At 47.4% G+C, this 8,690-nt stretch overlaps 1 non-coding gene across 1 annotated transcript; it reads right to left on the reverse strand.

Moving 5' to 3' along the window:
* Positions 1 to 8,146: 8,146 nt before the first annotated feature.
* Positions 8,147 to 8,220, reverse strand: TRNAT-AGU. Its single transcript has one exon. It is a non-coding gene; the product is annotated as a tRNA-Thr (tRNA).
* Between the last annotated feature and the right edge of the window lie 470 nt (positions 8,221 to 8,690).

An 8,690-nucleotide genomic window follows, 5' to 3' on the forward strand; every position in this document is an offset into this window, starting at 1 on the left:
CTTGTTCCTGTGGTGAATCATCCTCGCTGTTGAATATTTGTGCCTTAGTTGTAATATGAATTTGTCTCTTTTCACCTTCCAGCCATTGGGTCTTGTTATGCCTTTCTCTGCTAGATTAAAGAGCCCATTAATAGCCAATCTTTTCTCTCCATTAAGGCACTTCAACACTTCAATGAAGTCACCTTTCAATCTTCTTTTGATAAGCTAAACAGGTTGAGCTCGTTCAATAGCTCACTAGAAGGCATTTTTCTCCAGCCCTCAGAACATTTGGTGGCTCTTTGCTGCCCCAGCTCCAATTTCACAACATCTTTTTCAAATGAGGACACCAGAACTGGAGGCAGTATTCCAGTATCAGTCTCACTGATGCTGTGTCACCTCCTGTGATGTTATTGACATAATCTGTAACTGTATAGATCACCGTTGCGACCACTGTTCTATATTTGCAGCCAATATGGTTAAAAGGTTGTCGTGTAAGGGGTCTATGGAGAGGTTCTGATTGGCTGATTATAATTATGGAACAATGGGATAGAGAAACCTGCATCACTGAAAATACAGCCATGAAGAAACCACACATCAGCCTTGCCTAGCTGGCAAGAATCACACCTCCACAGAAAAACCCCTATGGTGTCAGCCCAGCTCCCTAAGCCCTCATCACACCCACTTAACACAGGGGTCTTTCTACACTATGGCTCTGTTCTCACTGAAGGGTCATTTCCAATGGTTTGCTCAGACCAGCTTCCCCAGCACACTCACTGCTGTGCAGCTCTGTACGTGTGGCCATGGCTGAACAGCAAGAATTCCTGCCCATTTCCCTGCTGGCTGGAGCATGGCTAGAGTGTGTTTGTGGTTAATGATGCTGCTGTAGATTGTTCATTCCCTGCCTTGACAATTCAGACAGTCCCTTTTCCCGTCGTATCGCCAGCACCTCTGTGAGTCCAATAGCAGGGCAGGTTTTCTCTGGGCACTGAGATTTTTCAGGGAGTTGGTGGCTCCTTTCTTTCCTCACCCTGGAGTAAACTCAGCTTTTTATTCCATCCTTGATGACTCATGGAATAACAGCAGCAGCATGAAGAGGAGAGGGAATATCTCACTGCCAGGGGGGAGGGGGGAAGGTGGACTCATCCCCTCTGTCTGACCATTGCCATTGCAGGAGAGAAGGTTTCAATGGAATCGAATGCCCTGGCTCAGACCAGAGACACAGGGAGGTTTTGCTGTTCAAGGATCCATGCAAAGGAAATTGTGTCTCTGTGTGAAAATGGGGAGGGAAATGAAACGCCCACAGGGTGGTGCCTAAGGCAGAGGGGACCCCTAATGGATTAGAACAGGACACGTTCTCAAGCAGCATGTTTCTTACTTTGCCCATCTGTCAATTCTGATTATTATTGATGGGAATATTTTGCCATTGGGTCGTGTGTTTACACAGAAATTGACATTTACCAACAAACACGTAATTCTTCCAGTCCTGCCGAGTCTGCCCTTGGTGAGTTTAGAGAGACACACTCACTCTTCCCACTCCCCATGCCAGGCCTGTGCTCTCCAGAGTGTCAACTTCCCACACAGCCGGGATTCTTCCCTGATCTCCCCTCAGACCTCTGCCCCCCACCCAGTGGTGTAGCCAGGTTTTCAGCATAGGGGGAGCAAAAAACATAAAAAAGGCACCCCCGCCCTTGGCTCCCCCTCTGGCCATACCCCCTTGGCTCCCCCTCTGGCCACGCCCTCAGACCAGACCCTCCCTGGCTCACCTTCCCTCCTGCGCTGCCGCCTGTCCCCGGCTCCTGTCCCAGGGCTTGGGTGTGCCTGCACCGGGCCAGCAGGCGCCGCTTCCACGCCGGCCTGCCGCCCCGCGGCTCCTCCGGTTGTGTGGTGGGCAGTGCCGGCTGGCAGGCGCCACTTCCGTGCCTGCCTGCCAGCCTGATGGGAAGTGGCTGCTTCTGCTGAATCCTGCCAGCTATGCTACTGCCCCTACCCCCACTTCTGGGATCCCCTCTGAACACTGTCCAACTCCACTGCTGGCAGGATCCCTTCCCATTCCTTTCATTTCCTGCCTCCCTTCTGAGCAAAAGCTCTAGTCTGCTCCCACACTGGGAATTGAACCCAGGCCACCTGGCTGAAAATGAGGAATCCTGACCACTGGACCATATGGGACTTGAACAGTCACTAGTCTAATTACACATTCACACATTCACATTTAAAAGTAGCCGTTCAAAAAACTTCAAAAACAGACTTCAAAGAGAATCTGCAGAGTTATAATTTATTTGCAAACTTAACACCATTAATTTGAGCTTGAATAGGGACTGGGAGTGGCTGGCTCACCACAAAAGCAATTTTCCCTCTCTTGGTATTGACACCTCCCCATCAATTATTGGGAGTGAACCACATCCACACTGACTGAATTGGCCTTCAACACTGGTTCTCCCCTTGTAAGGTAACTCCCTTCGTGTCATGTTCCAATATATATTTATGCCTGTATCTGCAATTTTCACTCCATGCATCTGAAGAAGTGGGTTTTTGACCCACGAACGCTTATGCCCAAATAAATCTCTTAGTTCTTACGGTGCCACCAGACTCCTCGCTGTTTTCGTGAAATAAAAGCAAAACGCATTCTAAGCTGATCTTAACCCTTTCAGTGCCCTTATAAACTTAGATGCTTCTCACCACAGGCTGGCTGGTTGCTTTTCAGCCAGGGTCTCCCCTTTGATCAGCTCTTCAGTCGCTTGGTGTGGTGATGGCTGTAGGTGGAGGTGGAAGAGAGAGATAAAGCTTGGCGAATGTCTCTCCTTTTATCATGTCTTTCTTCCCCATTGGCTTTGTGGCCCTCTTCAGAGTCAGGTGAGCATCACTGCGTCTCTCCAAGCAAGGCTGAACAATTCCCCTCCTGTGGCCTCATGCAGGTGATGGCTGATTCCCCCAACTTACAGCATAGTGACAACCATACTGCACAATCAATGGTATACATCTTTGGGTAGAGAAATGACTTTCAGCAGACCATATCCTTTCCCCTGGTACCTTACAAGTCATGCTCTATATGTAAGATCACGATTATATGAAAATGAGGAATATGGGGATTACAGCCTGCTCCCCCAAAGGTCTAGAATGTCACACTGAGATTCTATTTTCATTTATGTAACCAACTTTGACCTCTCTGCCTAACACTTATAATCACTTACAATCTATCTTTCTGTAGTTAATAAACTTATTTTAATGTTTTATACTTACTTGTGAAATTGTCCAAAGTGCTTGGGAAAGCTGCTCAGATTAAAAAGGCTGGTGCATGTTCACTTTCTTTTTGAGGAAGTGGTGAATTAATTAATGAGCTTGCACTTTTCAAGAGGTTTTGAGCAGTGTAAGACGGTACATTTCTGAGGTGCAAGGCTGAGGGCTGGGGAGATATGCTGGTGTCTCTCTATGTGTAATTGAGGAGTGGCTTATAGAGCATTCAGTGCAACTTAGTTGGGTGCTGTCAGGAGTCTACCCTCACTTGAAACTGGGCGGTTTCAAAGTGAGGACCCGCATGTCTTCCCCCCACCCCAAAATCCTAGGGTAGGTCTCCCCTTCGGCTGCCACCACTCGGTCGATTACGTGGGCCGAGACACCCCTGTTTCCCCCCTTGGGAACACAGATCAATTCACAGAGGAGGAACCTTCCCCCTCCCCCCTCTCTCCAGCCTGCTCTGGAGACAGAGGTGCCTGGATTCAAACGCCTTGAATCTCACACACACAGGGAAGCAGCCCACTTCCCCCTCCCCTTCCCCTGAATTTCCCCAAGGGAAGGAATTAACCAAGTTCAAAGAAAAGAAAAGAATTTATTAAAGAATAAAAAGAAAAATACAGAATCTCTATGAGCCCAAGCTGGACACTCATAGGGTATAACCTTATCAATCTCTGGAGAGAATCCCCTCTCCCCCTTTTCTCAGTAAAAGCAATATCAGCAAACAGGAATAAAGCATTTCCTTTAGCAAACACACAATTGCAAATATAGAAATCAAATCATAAGACTAATTCGCCTTTCTAATTAATACTCACTATTAATTAGTAGAAACTACTCCAGGAGAACTTGGAGACATGACTGTCTTCTGTTAAAACCAAAACCAGTTCTCACACAGACAAAGGCTTCCCTCCACAGAGATTTGAAAAAATCTTATCTCTGATTGGTCCTCTGGTCAGGTGGTCACCAGGTACTACATGTTAACCCTTTACAGGTAAAACAGACCTTAACCCTTAACTATCTGTTTATGACACGCCCCCCAAATCGCCAACAGTGGGAACTACTGGTGGTGATTTCCTCCTAGCACTGTAACATAAACAGATAAACAAAACACATGCACTATTACATATACTACTAAGTATGTAAACAACAAGATATTTGACACTGAAGAACACTTTGTATGCATTTGAGCGGACATACTTGGCATTGTGTTTGCCCATCCCCTCCCAGTGGAAGGAATGTTTTTAACCTGTTTTTGCTTTGTTGACCCCAGAATGGCCACTGGGATGTCAGGGCCCAAGCTTAAGAGCTTGTTCCAGTACTTAGTTGGAACTACCAACTGTCTTTGAGGATGCTGGCCTTCCTGGTGTCCACCAGAAAGAATGTCCTTATATAAAAGTCCTTGTTTTACAACAAACTGGAATTGGGTAGAAGAGCTGAGAGGCGGTGGGTTGCTTCGTGCCGCCGCCCAAAGCTTTCTTAAGGCTGTTATCGGCTTCCTGCTCAGTCTGGAACTGTTCCCTTGAGGCGGGAGACACCAGTTCCTCTGGGAGCGATGCAGGTGATGAGGTTGTTTGCATTGACTGTGGACCGCTTTCCGCTGGTGCACAAGGTGATATTTCAGGCTCTGGCTGAGCCTCTTGGGTAGAGTTGTCTGCTGCTTCTGCCAGTTTAGGCCCGTTGGCGCCCCCTGGCGGTGGAGTTGCAAGCGCTGGCGTCAGTGCTGGCGCTGGTTGTGCCGCTGGTTGCTCTTCCAGTTCCGGTTCTGGGACTGGATGTACTATGGCTGCTGTAGTTGTTGGCATGGGATTCGGTTCCACCACCTCTGTCTGGGTCTCTGGTAACACAGACAGGGTCCTGGTGGATGGCTCAGAACAGGGATGGGAGTGCCTGCTTGTTTGGCCTGGCCGCGGGTGACCACTCCCCCCCTCTTGGCCAGCTGCACATGGTTGGCCAAGTCTTCCCCCAGTAGCATGGGGATGGAATAATTGTAATAGACAGCAAAAGTCCTTTTTCCTGACCAGTCCTTGTACTGGTCTTCAGGGATGCTGTACCCATGGCAGGTCCTTTTAACCTTTTTGAAGAAGGCCTTAGTGTCCTCACCTGCCATGTAGGTGGGAAATTTCTTGGGATGGGGAACAGTGCCTTCTGGTGCTGGCCACACCCCTCTGCAGTTAGTGAATTTTATGTGTGGCTTGCTGGTGTTGCTTTTTGGTGCTGGCCACACCCCTCTGCAGTCAAGGAATTGGTTTCCCCAATTCCTAACCCTTTATATTCCCGAGAGACTGAATAGAAAAGAAACAAAACCTTTTCATTTGCAAATGTGTAGTTGCTGTTTGCTGATATACTGAGAAGACCCAAAAAAACTGGTTTGTTCTGTTTCTAGCACTTGCTAAGTACCTCACAGTGGGGGTCCTTCTAACAAACCTCCTAGAAAAACTTGCACCTTTTCCCTAGCTGTTTTTAAGCAGACAAAGAAAAGAGAAAAAAAAGAAGAAGCTGGTGCTACTTAGTACCTGCGAAAAAAGTTTAGTAAATCCTGTCAGGGATTTGTATTCCCTGGCCCCAGAGGATTTCAAAAGACACAGGGAAAGAAAACCCGGCTGGAGGGTTTAGTCTACCCTCCCCCAAACCTGTTTTCCCTGTTGGATGGGAATGTACTTTGTCGAGTACTTCCCCCCACCTTAGGAATCCTGAGTGATACCTGATATCACAAAGGAAGGACACACCTCTAGGGAAGAGTTTTTCCTCAGCATAGCCAGCAGAGAAAAAAACCTCCTAACCCTGAAAACTGCTTTAAACTGCCTTTTCCTCCAGCTGCCTGTCCAAGCAACAGAAGAAAACTTGCTTCCAACAAAGCCTGCTGGAAAACTAAATTCCCTTCAGCCAAACTGGCTGAACTGTAAACTGCCTGTGCTCTGAGTTGCTGTACTCAGCAGCCCAGCTGAAAGGCTGCTGCTAACAATACCCCTGAGAAAAATCTGGTCTATTCCTTAGGGATTTGTGTTCTCCTGTCTTCTGATCCTTTGAAAAGACACAGGGAGAAAAAAAACCTGGCTGGAGGGTTTCTCTCTGCAACCCCCAAACCTGCTTTTCCTGTTGGATGGGAATGTACTTGGCGAGCACTTCCCCCCACCTCAGGAATCCTGAGTGGTACCTCGTATCACAATGGACGCAAGTACTGTAACAGAAAGCCCTGCAAAAAACTGAAAATACTTGTAACCCTGAAACTGCCTCAGAGTGCCTCTGGTAGAAAAGCCTTGCCTCTCTCTCTGGGTCCGAAACACCACTGCCACCATGTCAGGAGTCTACCCTCACTTGAAACTGGGCGGTTTCAAAGTGAGGACCCGCATGTCTTCCCCCCACCCCAAAATCCTAGGGTAGGTCTCCCCTTCGGCTGCCACCACTCGGTCGATTACGTGGGCCGAGACACCCCTGTTTCCCCCCTTGGGAACACAGATCAATTCACAGAGGAGGAACCTTCCCCCTCCCCCCTCTCTCCAGCCTGCTCTGGAGACAGAGGTGCCTGGATTCAAACGCCTTGAATCTCACACACACAGGGAAGCAGCCCACTTCCCCCTCCCCTTCCCCTGAATTTCCCCAAGGGAAGGAATTAACCAAGTTCAAAGAAAAGAAAAGAATTTATTAAAGAATAAAAAGAAAAATACAGAATCTCTATGAGCCCAAGCTGGACACTCATAGGGTATAACCTTATCAATCTCTGGAGAGAATCCCCTCTCCCCCTTTTCTCAGTAAAAGCAATATCAGCAAACAGGAATAAAGCATTTCCTTTAGCAAACACACAATTGCAAATATAGAAATCAAATCATAAGACTAATTCGCCTTTCTAATTAATACTCACTATTAATTAGTAGAAACTACTCCAGGAGAACTTGGAGACATGACTGTCTTCTGTTAAAACCAAAACCAGTTCTCACACAGACAAAGGCTTCCCTCCACAGAGATTTGAAAAAATCTTATCTCTGATTGGTCCTCTGGTCAGGTGGTCACCAGGTACTACATGTTAACCCTTTACAGGTAAAACAGACCTTAACCCTTAACTATCTGTTTATGACAGGTGCATTGCTGCATGTTGTTGGTTGAGTGATCACAGCACATGGAGGGGGTTTTGCTGCTTGTCACTAGTGAAGCATTGTAAGACACAGCCCAGGCTGGAGAGATAAGAGAACAGAGCAGTTCCACAGTTTAGGATTGTACCCCGCGGATCCCACCACACAGAGATCCTGCTGTGACCAGCCATGGGTAATACTGTGCTTAGTGCTCTGCCTTGTAGCTTCAACAACTGCACATGCAAGATGAGTTTCAGTGACCTTGACCTTGTTTCCATGTTTATCCAAAGCCTCCTTTTGACACATGTCAGCAAAAAGACCCGTTTCTTTTGCAAGCATTTGTATAGCTAGCCAGAGTCGGGCTTCTCTGTTAACAAAAAAGATTGACCAAAAGGTGACAAGAGGAGGCACGTTCAGCAATGCAGCACTGGATGCTGGATCCTGAATCTGCTCTTTATACCGCAGCTCTCTTGGGAACCTCTGCCATGGTGCCACGCTCTGGGACTTCTCCCCTAACTGCTCCATTTTTCATCAACAATAACATGAAAAGTGAAAGGACAGTAATTCTCCATTTCCTGCAAGCCCTGCAGAGAACCCTCTAGAAGGGGCTCTGTGCACAGATAGCCTCAGCGAATTGCATGGGTGCCCAACACAGGCTCTCCTGTCACAGCAAATTGCAGCCGGAGCAACCTCCTTGCCAATGCCAATAGCCTTTTGATCAGCTCCAGACTGAGGATTTGATTCTCTCCAACGCTCCGCTGGAAAGAAGTCTTTTCCTTCACAAGCAATTACTTGGATTGTCAAGGGAGGTCTCTTCTGTTTCCTAGAAGGACACAGGAAAATGTGAGCAAAGAGATGAAAGCTATAGAACAAGGCACCACTGAGAGTTAAACCCAGGATCTCCTGTTTACTAGACAGGTGCTTTAGCCAGTTAAGCCATGGTGCCTTCCCCAAGAGGGTATTTGCAACCACTACACTTGATGGTCCAAGACTACACCTTCAAATTCCAAAGTACAGACATTCCCCATTTCCTTCAAGACTTGCAGACTTTTTGCTGTCTGGCTCTCTGTGCACAGAAAGCCACAGCTGAGTTGATAGAGGGCTTCTAACATGCACTTCTCCCACAAGCTGCTGTGATCAGATACTGATTAGCGCTCTGTGTTTCAGTCACAGCAGCTCTGTGTTTCAGTCACAGCAGCTTCAGCTCAACTTGAGTCATGGTAACCTTTCCATCAGCTCCAGACTTACCATTTAACACTTTCCAAGACTTAGCTGCAAGGAAGGGTCTCTGTGTCTTGAACAAGCTCTTACAAGGATTGTGCAGTGAGGTCTTTTCTTTTTATGAGAAGAAATAAAAGAAAGGAGCCTGACACAAAAGCCAGGCTTTTTTGCTGGCTAAACTCCTTCTTCTCTGCC

The sequence above is a fragment of the Mauremys mutica genome, unplaced genomic scaffold, assembly GCF_020497125.1.
Source record: "Mauremys mutica isolate MM-2020 ecotype Southern unplaced genomic scaffold, ASM2049712v1 Super-Scaffold_100320, whole genome shotgun sequence".
Classification (NCBI taxonomy): domain Eukaryota; kingdom Metazoa; phylum Chordata; order Testudines; family Geoemydidae; genus Mauremys; species Mauremys mutica.